Raw genomic sequence first — 15,405 nt, 5'->3', positions numbered from 1 at the left:
ATTGCCATCGCACTGCACACTGTCCTATCCCATCAGGACAAGAGGAATACATTATGTAAGAATGCTGTTTATTGACTATAGCTCAGCCTTCAACACAATAGTAACCTCCAAACTCATCATTAAGCTTGGGTCCCTGGGTCTATACCCCGCTCTGTGCAACTGGGTCCTGGACTTCTTGATGGGCCGCTCACAGGTGGTGAAGGTAGGATCCTCAACACAGGGGCCCCACAAGGGTGTGTGCTCAGCCCCCTCCTATACTCCCTGTTCACCCATGACTGCTTGGCCACGCACGCCTCCAACTCAATCATCAACTTTGCAGACGACACAACAGTTGTAGGCCCGATTACCAACAACGACGAGACAGCCCTCAGGGTGGAGGTGAGGGCCCTGGCGGAGTGGTGCCAGGAAAGTAACGTTTCCCTCAATGTCAACAAAATGAAATAACTGGCTGTGGACTTCAGATAACAGCAGAGAGAGCACGCCACTATCCACATCAGCGGGATCACAGTGGAGAAAAGCTTCAAGTTCCTTGGCGTACACATCACAGATTATTTTAAATGGTCCACCCACACTGACAGTATGGTAAAGAAGGCGCAACAGAGCCTCTTCAACCTTAGGAGGCTGAAGAATTTTGGCTTGGCCCCTAAGACCCTCACAAATGTTTACAGGGACCGAGAGACTGAAAAACAGTTTCTATCTCAAGGCCTCCAGACTGTTAAATAGCCATCATTAGTTGGCTACCACCTGGTTACTCAACCCTGCACCTTAGAGGCTACTGCCCTATATACATTACTAGTCACTTTAATACATACTGCTTTACTCATTTCATATGTATATACTGTGTTATATTCTACTGTATTTTAGTCAATGCCACTCCAACATTGCTTTTCCTAATATTGATACATTTATTAACTCCATTCTTTACTTTAGATTTGTGTGTATCTTTGTGAATTGTTAGATACTACTGCATTGTTGGAGCTAGGAACGCAAGCATTTCGCTACACCTACAATAACATCTGCTAAATATGTGTATGTGACCAATAACATTTGATTTTATGAATGAAAGATGATACTTGTACAAGATGTGTAAACTCGCCTTTAAGGGGGCTGTGTAAGCGGCTTTGTAAGCTCCTTAAGGGCAGCTGTAAGGGCAACGGTTTCACAGACATCATTGGGATTAGGGCAGAGGGCTGCAAAAGAACGCAAGCAGTTTTACAAGCAGTGTGGTTTGTGTTGCTTATGCCTGTGAGGAGCGTCTAATGGATCAGCAATCTAGGCTCCAAAGTATGAAATTAGGTGAAGTCAAGAGCAGGTGCTGTGCATGTTTGACCAATGAGCAGAGTGCATCTTGTAAACCAATCAACCAATGTTTTAACGAGAACATTCGAGCTGATAACAACCGGGACCGATGGTCTCTACACATAATCGAATGCCTATCGTGGCCCATGGGAAAGCCCCTTTAGGCATTTGTAGATCAGCCTTCCAATTCTAAGCAGCGTCGCGCGCCCAAATGATCGCCAGAATGGAGTGAACCGTGTGCGTGCGTGTACGCGTGCGTGGCGCCAGAGAAATGCAGAGTGAGCCACGCAGAACACTACCATAATAGGCACAAGCTACCACGCGCACAGGCGAAGCCGCTTGATAAACTACACTTACTGAAAGGAGGGCTTTGTAACTTCACTGTCAACGGTAAGAATCACTCCATTGAATATTTATTTTTGAAAATCATTAACAATTGCTCAAGTTCGCTTTTTCAAACCGTTTTATTTTCCTGGTGTGTAGATTTTTGCTTTTCACCTATCCATTTGGATAGCTTGAGCGCACGTTGGATAATGGGGTGTATTTGACAAAAAAAGGAGCACTTCTGAGCGAATGGACTTGACAATGATTACGTGGACAAATCCTAAAAATGTATGAGTAACCTTGTTTGCAATGGAAATGTCATAATTAGTCCGTTTTCCCATCTATGCAATTCTACCGACAAAATGTCACGATAAAGGGGTGTGTTCTCTTTCTCGTGCACAATGTCTGGTGTAGTATGGACCTTTTCCTTCATACAAGTGTTTTACATGTCTTGATGATAGTGTAGTTTATTAATGTATCAGCTCTTTAAAAGTAAATATGACTGATTACAAACATTGTGTGCTAATGATGCACAAAGATCACAATTTAGGCTAACCAAATGCACAGAAACTCCACATTTTATAGAGATTGTGGAACATCTCTCCAAATGGAAATAATAGTAATTCCAGAAATAAGATGATTTGCCCCACCTCTTTGTGTATGGAGGTGTGACACATTAGCTGTGCTACATGTAACACATACACACACACAGTCTTATCATCAGCTCTGAACGCGACCGAATTATGTCATAGGTGACTTATTAATATCATATTTCATCTGAATGTGCACAAATGGGAGATGCTAAGTTCTTGTATGGCATGTGTGATGAGAAGGGGGTGTAGGCTACTAGAGTGCCTATCTTTTCGCAAGACTCTTTAGCATCATTAAAATATTTAGCATCATATCTGATTCGGTTAAATAATAAGTAAAATATCGTTATCATTTTTAGTGTCCATCGTTGCAATTACATCTCAAATACTATTGGGTTGGAGTCAAACTTCGATTAGTAATGCCAAGTCCTTTGTTTGGTTGGGACGCATGCGCATTGCTTTTAGGGTGTGGATTGCTGGATGCTTGATATTCTACCTTGCTTATCAATTGCCTGTCGCGTGTCCCGTAGATCGGTATCCTCATCGATAGCCTAAAATACTACATTATTTCGAAAATCGAGAGATGTGAGAATGTGCACGGGTTCTCTTTTTTACGACAGTGATTAGCGCGGGAATGAGACATTTCGAATTGACATTATGGTATCAAATGTATGACCTAAACATTTGGCTATTATTCAATGACAATTGAAATAGCTAGGGTTCGGTTTCCTTTATAATGCATGTTTGTAGGCAATGTAATTTTGGTTTCTGCATCAAGCTACACTGTCGCCTATACTTAAGCCACCTGTCAAGAAGCAGCATAATGCATTTCAGTAACTGCTCTGCTATGGATGCATATCATTTTAACTCATCATTTGGGTATCATCACTACATCTGCAGGAGGGGAATTGGCTATAAATTGGAGGCAGCCTGGTGTCTATTCGATGCTGCTATGAAATTATGGCTGAATAACTCATCCCATAGACTAAGATATTTATTTATTTATTTCACCTTTAATTAACAGGTAGGCAAGTTGAGAACAAGTTCTCATATACAATTGAGACTAGTGAGCACCATTCAAGTCCATGGACTTTGAAATTTGGTCCGTCCGCCCGGCTTTGTTTTCAACGTCCAAAGTAATCCCTTTTTTCACCGATTGGGACTGGCCTTAATTTCAAACTCCACAGCTGCCTGATGCTTCACTATAGTACTCTGCTGTGATCTACTGTGCTGTCCAAACTTGTGAAACATAAACGTCTATGTTTGGGCCAAAATCAAGACAGAAATACAGACAGAAATACCCCCCCCCCATATTACTTACAATAGCATTCACACTGATATAAGGGCTATGGTTCAGGGCCCGGTTTCCCAAAAGCATGTTAAATTCATCATTAGAACCTTCGTAGGATCATCGTTAAATCTCCGAGCTGTTTCCCAGAACCAGCGTTAACGTTGCACTTGAAAATGAACGCAATCGAATGCCTGCCTCAGACCACTTGATGCGCAGCGCATTGTTATATACTGTTTTACCCTCCTGTGTCACCTGATTTATTTTTCTATCTGTGACCGCAGATTACTTCAGAACAAAGTTGACTGCAAATACAAAGTTGCCAATGTCTTTGCAATTGATACAAACAAGTATAAAAAATATGCTTTAAATGAAAACTGAGATGACTGCATTAAAATAAACAGTAGGCTATTTGAATTATATTAAAAAACATTTCATATTCAGTCGAGTTCTATTACTTGTAGGCTAGGCTACTGTCTGTAATTTGTCTCAATATATTTAATGATGTGTAGCCTAACGTGCCAAAACTGTGATTTAATGCATTTTATTGGGTAAGCATTAGAATAAGCCACGTCAATATTTGCAGCTGTTGTGGAAATATTTCTCTAGGAGCTGATCTGTCATCAGTATTTTGAAATAATTCTAATGTTAAGGTAAGATTTGAATTGAGAAGGCTGAAGCGAGATCCTATCAGTATCGACATGTGCTCCAACGATGCACTTAGTGACCATTCTATCTGTGTGATGTTTTGGGAAATGTATCTTACATATTCAGTCATTGTAGGAACGATGCATTGTTAAAACACTCGTAAACCTAAGATCCATCGCTATCGGGGAAACTGGGCTCTGTACTGTAGAGTACAGAACAGTAATGTTCATACAGTAAATTAAGTGTCAGTATAGTAAAGTTCAGTATAATGTACCATATTGTACTGAACTCCACTCTACTTGACTGTACTCTATGAAGTAAACTCTACTGTAGGCCTACTCTACTGTATTGTGCTGAACTAAATGCAACTTTGCTCTACTGTGCTGTATTGTACTTAATCTATGATTGGTTCAGATTTGGCCCAGTCCGGGCAGACCAAATATGGTCTTGTTTGGGGGTGAGTTCATTTAGAATAATACTCAGCATGCTTTGAAAGAGTACATTTACATTTTAGGCTTTTAGAAGAAATGTATCCAGAGCGACTTACAGTCAGTGCATTTAACTAAGGTAGATAAACAACCACCTATCATATTCACAGCAAGAAAAACATTTCTGTAACTGTTACGGAGAACGTTACTGATAAATTATGAAACCGTTGCAAAGTAGACTAAATTATTACGAATACAGGAATGGTGTTGCTGTAAGCTTATGGTTAGCTTACATATGATCTTATTTATTTTTGGGGTTTTGATGTTACCGGTAGGGTGCAATGGTATGTCTTATTTAGGGGATCCAATTCCACGGTTGGAAGCAGAAAATTTAACACAAATGGCTTCTTTGTTGAACTGCCAATGAATGGGATTATGTGTTTCACGTTCACATAATACTGTTTCTGTTTTAATTGAAAACCAAGCAGTTAGCACACTTGGACAGAGGGTACAGAGAATGTAGTAGGAACATAGACAGGTGCTCAGGACATTGCCCTCACTGCTAACTCTAGCCACACCCACTAAACCTCTAATTAGCTTTTGGCTGGGATTCATGCTAATAGGCAGAATGTAAGTATATTCATTTAGATTGACAAAATAAAGAACAAACAAAAACCCCAAACCAATGTTGAAATAATATAAAATGGCCCTTTGACTACTATATTAGACCATTTTACAGTTAATAGGATGGGTTCCTTAGAATTTACTAGGAGTCATAGGGAGTATTTAATCATATGTTTATGTTCCTCGATCTAGAAAAAAACAAACAATTGAACAAATGGTATCCTGCACTTATGGTAGTCTATAGGCAATATGATTCCCTTCTCCTGCAAAATGTCTAAATGAAAACATATACACTACCTTTTCAAAAGTTTGGGGTCACTTAGAAATGTTCTTGTTTTTGAAAGAAACACTTTCTTTGGACCATATAAAAAAACATCAAATTGATCAGAAATACAATGTTGACATTGTTAATGTTGTAAATGACTAGTGTAGCTGGAAGCTGCCAGTTCAGGACTTGTGAGGCATCTGTTTCTCAAACTAGACACTCTAATGTACTTGTCCTCTTGCTCAGTTGTGCACCGGGGCCTCCCACTCTTTCTATTGTGGTTAGAGCCAGTTTGCGCTGTTCTGTGAAGGGAGTAGTACACAAAATTGTACGAGATCTTCAATTTTTCACATGGAATAGCCTTAATTTCTCAGAACAATAATAGATTGATGAGTTTCAGAAGAAAATCCTTTGTTTCTGGCCATTTTGAGCCTGTAATCGAACCCACAAATGCTGATGCTCCAGCTCCTCAACTAGTCTAAAGAACGGCAGTTTTATTGCTTCTTTAATCAGATCAACAGTTTTCACCTGTGCTAAAATAATTGCAAAAAGGTCTTCTAATGATCAATTAGCCTTTTAAACTGATAAACTTGGAATAGCTAACACAGCGTGCCATTGGTACACAGGAGTGATGGTTGCTGATAATGGGCCTCTGTATGCCTATGTAGATATTCAATTAAAAGTCGCCCGTTTCCAGCTACAATAGTCATTTACAACATTAACAATGTGTACACTGTATTTCTGATCAATTTGATATTATTTTAATGGACAAAAACCATGCTTTTCTTTCAAAAACAAGGACATTTCTAACTGACCCAAACTTTTGAACAGTAGTGTATGTTTTATGCCCACTATGGTCATGCTTCAGATATAACAGCAATGCCACATTTCCTCATCCCCAGTCTCTATACTGTGAGCACCATCTGTCACACAACACCCTGTCTGCCAAGAAATCATGACTGCAATACAAACTGACAATGCTATTTAATGCAGCCGGAATTGGCATACCCTCAAACCGATTCAAGATACCTTGATGTGACCATATCCAAGACAGAGCCTAACTTTTAGCCAAATTTGCTCTGCATTTGGTGTCAAATTTATCATTCTATACTATGGGCTCTATTTTCGGCTGGCACTAAGGCGGCACTAGTGTCCAATGCACGTTGCTTTGCAATCGTCATGCAATACTGCCGCACTGGCATTTTCCAGCCCTAACGCCAGGTTTGGTCATTTACCTGTCTTACGTCAGCTTGCTTGCGCTCAGATGGGGGGGGAGATATTTGAGGTGTGCCCTTAAACATGATCCAAATTGCTCATTTCAGGTAGCGCTGATGGATATTTAAGACCGACCAAAAGCTGCTTTTAGTGGTAATGCTGTAGAATTTATAATTATATGATCTTTTTAGGCCTTATGAATAATTAATTTAATCTTGCTTATGGACCATGTTTGGCATGTCCATGATTCAATTCACAGTAGGCCTAGTCCTTATATCAACGTGAATGCGATTGAAGCCATGCTATTACTTAGAACAATGTGGACTGTAAATTAAGTTAACCCTAAACTCCACCCCTACGGTAAATAGGTTAAGGTTATATAGTTACTTGAAATGTTACTGATGGTCTGTAGAGCATCTATAGATGGACTATCCAAATCAAGTGTAACCAAATGTCTTATTCCCTTCTGAAAATACAAGGTGCAAATGCTTGGTAAAAGCTTAGCAAATCTGGTCCTAGGTTAGAGGTAGAGAGAGAGATGAGTGGCTTAAATCATGTAAGATATGATGGGATACCGTTGTGAGTCCTAGTTAAGTCAGCTTTCATTTAGTGTGTGAGTGTTCAAGAGTGGGTGCTGAAGAGAATATTACAGTATTTTCTCAACGTTTTTTTTTTATAGGGCAAGAGGGGAATCAAAGGCTTGTCAAAAACATTCAATTGTGTGTGGGGGAGGGGTTATAGATGTGCATGTTGGGGTGAGTGAGCATTGTGTGCTTTGAGTGTATTGCAGAGAGAGAGAGAATGCATCTGTGTTAACAAGAAAGTGTGTGTGTGTGTCCGGACCCCTCTCTAGCATGGGGTTCGGAGGACCGTACTCTGTCTCCCAGCGCCTCCCCTATCTGCCTGGCCACTCTGTGCAGACCTGACAACTGTGTTGTGGCTTTGCCCATGTCTGCCCTGATGCTGCCCACTCAACACACAGTGAAAGGGTCAATGATAAGCTGTCTTAATAGGACCTGCCCTGTCAGTCAGACAGAGGTAGAGGGATTTTTTAAATTTATTTAACCTTTATTTTGGCAGGGAGTCAATGCTGAGACAAAGCTATCTTTTCCAGATGAGCCCTGTATAGCACCACAAGATACATTAAACTACACATTCATATACACAGTAAAATATTTGTATTTTTTTAGGGAAACTCATTTGCTGCTAATAAAACAAAAGAGAAGATTAGTACACCACTACATATCTACAATACAAAAATGTATAATACCACCATACAACAATATTACAATATGTTTGTATGCGTGTGTCTGCTCCTGTATCTCTTCAGTCTCCACTGTTCCATAAAGTGTATTTTCATCTGTTTTTAGATCCGATTCTACTGCTTGGATCATTTTCTTGATGTGGAATAGAGTTCAATGTAGCCATGGCTCTATGTAGTACTGTGTGACTCACATAGTCTGTTCTCGACTGGTGGCATGTCTTGTGGGGTATGCATGTGTGTCTGAGCTGTGTGCTAGTAGTTTAAACAGACACCTCGGTGCATTCAGCATGTCAACAATTCTTACAAAACAAGTAGTGATGAAGTCAATCTCTCCTGTCATGAATGTTAGCTGTCTGTGTACTTTTAAGGGCCAGCCGTGCTGCCCTGTTCTGAGCAATTTGTAGTTTTCCAAGGTCCCTCTATGGCACCAGACCACACAACTGAACAGTAATCCAAGTGTGAAAAAACTAGAGCCTGTAGGATCTGCTTTGTGGCATGTCTTTAGTAATGCTAGTGGCATGTTTTTAGTAAAGATTGAAAAAAGTAAGTGGCCTAGACAGCTGCCCTGGGGAATGCCTGACTCTTATGTTGAAGAGGCTTCCATTAAAGAACATCCTCAGTGTTCTATTAAACAGATAACTGTGTATCCATAATATAGCATGGTGTGTAAAGCCATAATACATACGTTTTTCCATCAGCAGACTATGATCGATAATGTCAAAAACCACAATGAAGTCTAAAAAAACAGCCCCCACAATCTATCATCAGTTACTCTCAGCCAATCAGTCATTTGTGTAAGTGCCATGCTTGTTGAATGTTCTTCCCTATAAGCGTGCTAAAAGTCTGTTGTCAATTTGTTTCTGTAGTATAGCATTGTATCTGGTCAAACACCAAGCTTACTAAGGGTTGATAACAGGCTGATTTTGGTCGGCTATTTGATAAAGTAAACGGGGCTTTACTATTCTAGCGGAATGACTTTTGCTTCCCTCCAAGCCTGAGGGCACACACTTTCTAGTAGGCTGAGATTGAAGATGTGGCAAATAGGAGTGGCAATATTGTCCGCTGTTATCCTCAGTCATTTTTCGTCCAAGTTGTCAGACCCCGGTGGCTTGTCATTGTCAATATCATCAGTAGTTTGCCATCCAAGTTGTCAGACCCCGGTGGCTTGTCATTGTCAATATCATCAGTAGTTTCCATCCAAGTTGTCAGACCCCGGTGGCTTGTCATTGTCAATATCATCAGTAGTTTTCCATCCAAGTTGTCAGACCCCGGTGGCTTGTCATTGTCAAAACCATCAGTAGTTTTCCATCCAAGTTGTCAGACCCCGGTGGCTTGTCATTGTCAAAATCATCAGTAGTTTTCCATCCAAGTTGTCAGACCCCGGTGGCTTGTCATTGTCAATATCATATCATCAGTAGTTTTCCATCCAAGTTGTCAGACCCAGGTGGCTTGTCAATATCATCAGTAGTTTTCCATCCAAGTTGTCAGACCCAGGTGGCTTGTCATTGTCAATATCATCAGTAGTTTTCCATCCAAGTTGTCAGACCCCGGTGGCTTGTGGAATGTCAGAAAAAGTGATTTATTTCAGCTTTTATTTCTTTCATCACATTCCCAGTGGGTCTGAAGTTTACATACTCAATTAGTATTTGGTAGCATTGCCTTTAAATTGTTGAACTTGGGTCAAAAGTTTCAGTAGCCTTCCAAAAGCTTCCCACAATAAGTTGTGTGAATTTTTGCCCATTCCTCCTCCTGACAGAGCTGGTGTAACTGAGTCGGGTTTGTAGGCCTCCTTGCTCACACATGCTTTAGCAGTTCTGCCCACAATTTTTTTTCTGAGGTTATGGCTGATTTTCTTTTGATTTTCCCATGACGTCAAGCAAAGAGGCACAGAGTTTGAAGGTATGCCTTGAAATACATCCACAGGTGCACCTCCAATTGACTCAAATTATGTCAATTAGCCTATCAGAAGCTTCTATAGCCATGACTTAATTTTCTAGAATATTCCAAGCCTTTTTTTAAAAGCACAGTCAACTTAGTGTATGTAAACTTCTGACCCACTGGAATTGTGATTAATTGAAATACAATTTTTGGAAAAATGACTTGCCAAGAATATAGTTTAACAACAAATTTGCGGAGTGATTGAAAAATGAGTTTTAATGACTCCAACCGACGTGTATGTAAACTTCCAACTTCGTATGTACGTACCAGTCAAAATTGTGGACACATACTAATTCCAGGGTTTCTTTATTTTTACTATTGTAGAATAATAGTGTAGAAATGACACATGGAATCATCAGACTTTTAGCTGGGATTTCTTTGGGAAGTTTTTCCAAGGCTCCATCTGTTGAAATTTAATTATATTCATGTTATTTCCAACAACCAAAGAGCAACTCTGCCGTAAATTCAGCTGCATATTGAACGTTGAAATTGCTGAAAGGCCAGTCTCTTTGGCAAGTAGTGGAAGGTCAGCTAAAAAGACTGTTACAGACCAGAGATATTCATTCCCCTCCTGGATCAATATCTTTTAGTTTATAGTGCCCCTTGTGTGCACTTCCGGTAATATCGTATATGTCGTTATGGTATGAAAGTATTATGCTCCCATCCAAACCCTATGGAATCACATGGTGGTGAGATATTCTGTAGCTAAGGTAATGTCAGCCAATTTCATTATGAACATTGAAAAATGCCGAATTCCTAGGCCAGTGGTCGCCAACCAGACATTCCTAGTCGATCAAACATTTCTGTAAGAAAAGCCAACGACAGATTTGTCCTGCGCTGTTGGCTGTAGGTGCACTTGATTCAGAACCCTTCACACCGAGTAGGCAACGTGTTCCCATTTTGAACCATTTAATTTGGCTGGCCAATCAGATCGGCACAGTGATTTGTGCTACAGTGCTTCCACGACCAGTGGCGACCCGTCATTCGGGGAGAGCCCCACCTGTTTCGCAAAAGAAATGGGAGGGGTTGAATGGAGATCAAACTGGATGGACATTAGAAATAGAGGAAGGACTAAAAACAAACAAAATATAACTATTGTAAAATTGTCTATAAAAAGTGAATAGTCTGAAGGCAGAAACTTAAGTGTTATTGTTTATTAGTTTACTCCAATTTGGGTGGTAGGGTTTGCGGGGAATAATAAAGGTATATTCTCAAAAAAGTATGGGTATGTACATGTATGTACATGTACCGATTAATCGGAACAGCCAATTTTATTAGGGCCGATTTTTAAAGTATTCATAACAATCGGAAATCGTTTTATTGGGGTGCCAATTTAAAAAATATATTTTTTTATATACCTTTTATTTAACTAGACAAGTCTGTTAAGAACACATTCTTATTTTCAATGACGGCCTAGGAACGGTGGGTTAACTGCCTTGTTCAGGGGCAGAAGGACTTATTTTCACCTTGTCAGCTCGGGGGATCCAATCTTGCAACCTTACAGGTAACTAGTCCAACGCAATAACGACCTGCCTCTCTATTGTTGCACTCCACAAGGAGACTGCCTGTTACGCAAATGCAGTAAGCCAAGGTAAGTTGCGAGCTAGCATTAAACTTATCTTACAAAAAACAATCCATCATAATCATTAGTTAACTACACATGGTTGATGATATTACTAGATATTATCTAGCGTGTCCTGCGTTGCATATAATATGACTGAGCATACAAGTATCTGACTGAGCAGTGGTAGGCAGAAACAGGCGCGTAAACATTCATTCAAACAGCACTTTCGTGCATTTTGCCAGCAGCTCTTCGTTGTGCGTCAAGCATTGCGCTGTGTATGACTTCAAGCCTATCAACTCCAGAGATGAGGCTGGTGTAACCAATGTGAAATGGCTACATAAAGAGCTCTACATAATTATAAAGAGCTCTTAAATGCCCATCCAAGAGGGCTCAAAGTCATTGGCCACAGATACAATTAGTCACCATAATGAATCAAGTTGACAATCTACTGGCAAATCCTTGTCATATGAAGAGAAATTATAGATAAAACGTATTGTTGCTCATTGGCTGTTGGACATAAACATTACACAACAATTTTCTATGTAGGCAATGTTGAAAAATAATATTTAGACATGTTGTACTTTCCTTAATGTAATGTATTTGACAAACAAGCACACAACAAGAAAATTGTTTGAGAAAGGTGACGTTTTTGCAGTGAACCACTGGTGTAACCTAGGTAACCACAGGTTGTTTTCCCCAAAGGCAGGCAGGGTCAAGACATTATATCTAATACCAACTGGGACATACATTCTCTCTCTCCCAGATTTAAAGCTAGAAAGTTTGGACTGTAGTGTAAGGTACCCAGTCCATCCAGTATGCATAATAATACAGTCCACACTCAAAGACGATTACTAGAATGTTTAATTTTGGAATATGCTAGACCAATAATGTACCAAAGACATCTTAAATGTTTTTAATGTTTTATGCTGGGTATAATATGACAATCATTATTTTAAGTCTGTTTTTTGGGGGGGCTTGGGCTCATATACAGTTAATCAGAAGTTTACATAGACTTAGGTTGGAGTCATTAAAACTTGTTTATCAACCACTCCACACATTTCTTGTTAGCAAACCAATTTTGGCAAGTCGGTTAGGACATCTACTTTGCATGACACAAGTCATTTTTCCAACAATTGCTTACAGACCGATTTATATCACTTATTCACTGTATCTCAATTCCAGTGGGTCAGCAGTTTACATACACTAAGTTGACTGTGCCTTTTTAAACAGCTTGGAAAATTCCAGAAAATGTCATGGCTTTAGAAGCTTCTAATTTAAGTCAATTGGAGGTGTACCTATGGATGTATTTCAAGGCCTACCTTCAAACTCGGTGCCTCTTTGCTTGACATCATGGGAAAATCAGCCAAAACCTCAAACAAATTGTAGACCTCCAAGTCTGGTTCATCCTTGAACAATTTCCAAACTCCTGAAGGTACCACGTTCATATGTACAAACAATAGTACACAAGTATAAACACCATGGGACCACGCAGTCGTCATACCGCTCAGGAAGGAGACGCATTCTGTCTCCCAGAGATGAATGTGCGAAAAGTGAAAAGTGCAAATCAATCCCAGAGCAACAGCAAAGGACTTGGAGGGGAAAAAAAATGAGGTACAAAAGAATCTATATCCACAGTAAAATGAGTCCTATATCGATATAACCTGAAAGGCCACTCGGCAATCAGCAAGGAAGAAGCCACTGCTCCAATCGCCATAAAAAAAAGCCAGACTATGGTTTGCAACTGCACATGGGGACAAAGATACTTTTTTGGAGAAACGTCCTCTGGTCTAATCTGATGAAACAAAAATAGAACTGTTTGGCCATAATGACCATCGTTATGTTTGGAGGAAAAGGGGGGAGGCTTGCAAGCCGGAGAACACCATTCCAACCGTGAAGCATGGGGGTGGCAGCATCATGTTGTGGGATTGCTTTTCTGCAGGAGGGACTGGTGCACTTCACAAAAAAGATGGCATCCATGAGGAAGCAAAATGATGTGGATATATTGAAGCAACATCTCAAGACATCAGTCAGGAAGTTAAAGCTTGGTCACATGGGTCTTCCAAATGGACAATGACCCCAAGCATACTTAAAAGTTGTGGCAAAATGGCTTAAGGTCAACAAAGTCAAGGTATTGGAGTGGCCATCACAAAGCCATGACCTCAATCCTATAGAAAATGTGTTGGTAGACCTGAAAAAGCATGTCGTAAGGAGGAATGGGCCAAAATTCACCCAATTTATTGTGGGATGCTTCTGGAAGGCTACCCAAAATGTTTGACCCAAGTTAAACAATTTACTGGCAATGCTACCAATGTAACATAACTTTGGACCGTCCCCTCGCCCATACCCGGGCGCGAACCAGCGACCCTCTGCACACATCAACAACAGTCACCCATCGCTCCACAAAAGCCACGGCTCTTGCAGAGCAAGGGGAACTACTACTTCAAGGTCTCAGAGCAAGTGACGTCACCGATTTGAAACGCTATTTAGCGCGAACACCGCTAACTAGCTAGCCATTTCACATCCGTTACTCACCCCCCTTTTGACCTCCTCCTTTTCCGCAGCAACCAGTGATCCAGGTCAACAGCATCAATAGGCAAAAGGCAATGCTACCAAAATACTAAATGAGTGTACGTAAACTTCTGACCCACTGGGAATGTGATGAAGGAAATAAAATCTGAAATAAATAATTCTCTCTACTATTATTCTGACATTTCATATTCTTAAGATAAAGTGGTGATCCTAACTGACTTAAAACAGGACATTTTTACTACGATTAAATGTCAGTAATTGTGAAACTGAGTTTAAATGTACTTGGCTAAGGTTTATGTAAACATCCGACTTCAACTGTATAGGCTTATGCATAAGCTCTAATATGCGTATGGGTCTTTTTGAATTAATCATCACCTTTTTAGAAAGCACTGTTCATTTCCCACTCAGTTTCAACCTGTTGTTGAACTTCTTTTATGATACTGTTTTGATCATAAGTGTTTGATTTTTCGATTGCATTTGCAATGATGTCAGTGGTTAGAGGGACAATAGGTCGCTAATGGCATGGCACTCAGCGCTCTAACAGTTGCTAGCGAGTTGGGTACTACCAACACATGTACATAAGTGGAGTTTACCGGGACTCAACAGTCATGTGGAATTTCCTGTGTGGTTGTAATAAGGTCACCGCAACAGCCCTAGCCATACCATATTTGTGGGCTTGAGAACAAACGTTACGACCCCGCCTGGAAAACTCCTTCCATTCACCTTTGTTATGGTAACAAAACTGCCTCATTTGCGATATAATTTGGAGATTTTGGCGAAATTGGTATGGGCAGAATGTTAATCTTTTTGTAGTGATTTTTTTTTCCTAATTAAAAAAAAAAACACATTTTGCCTATAGCGAGTGCCAAACACTGTCTGCACATTCCTCAAGATTGTCTATTCGAACAATTTAAAAGTATATGCTACAGCCCATACATGCTACATCCACACTACAGCCCACACAAATTTGTTCAATATTTTGTTCATCAAAAGATAGAAACACAATCTCCTGCCTTGATTAAGGCTATATTATTAAATAGGCTATGATGTCACGCTCCTTGCACACAATACTGTGGCCTATCCATACTGTCAAATATTTTAAATAAACTACCAGATAAATGGTGGCCTTTTTATTTGTTGTGTAGTGGGAATAAACCAGTCATGTCAAAGAAGAGACATGTCTTGCAATATTATTTAGGCCAATTGAATAAACACAAGGCTTCATTCTGCGATCTTACCAACGGAAAATGCATTCGTTTTATCATTAGGCCTAGGCCTACATTTGAATGTTTTCAGTAGTCTACCATTTATTATATGCCAACTTCCTGTGCATCAAACTCCATTTCCCATAAGGCCTCCAAAGACATATGATTCTATATAAACTGAACAAAAATATAAATGAAACATTGTAAAGTGTAGGTTTCATGAG

At 40.0% G+C, this 15,405-nt stretch overlaps 1 protein-coding gene across 1 annotated transcript in view; it reads left to right on the top strand.

Annotated features, from left to right (window-relative positions):
• The first annotated feature begins 1,501 nt into the window (after positions 1-1,501).
• basp1 (brain abundant, membrane attached signal protein 1) overlaps positions 1,502-15,405 on the top strand; it is a 50,838-nt gene continuing 36,934 nt past the window's right edge. Inside the window, exon 1 of the mRNA XM_064942698.1 lies at positions 1,502-1,689. The gene's annotated coding sequence lies outside the window, so the exon portion shown is untranslated. The remainder of the gene's footprint in view (positions 1,690-15,405) is intronic.

This window comes from Oncorhynchus masou, chromosome 3, assembly GCF_036934945.1.
Source record: "Oncorhynchus masou masou isolate Uvic2021 chromosome 3, UVic_Omas_1.1, whole genome shotgun sequence".
NCBI classification, from domain to species: domain Eukaryota; kingdom Metazoa; phylum Chordata; class Actinopteri; order Salmoniformes; family Salmonidae; genus Oncorhynchus; species Oncorhynchus masou.
Note: the sequence above shows the minus strand (reverse complement) of the source record. Positions and strands in the feature narration are given on the sequence as shown.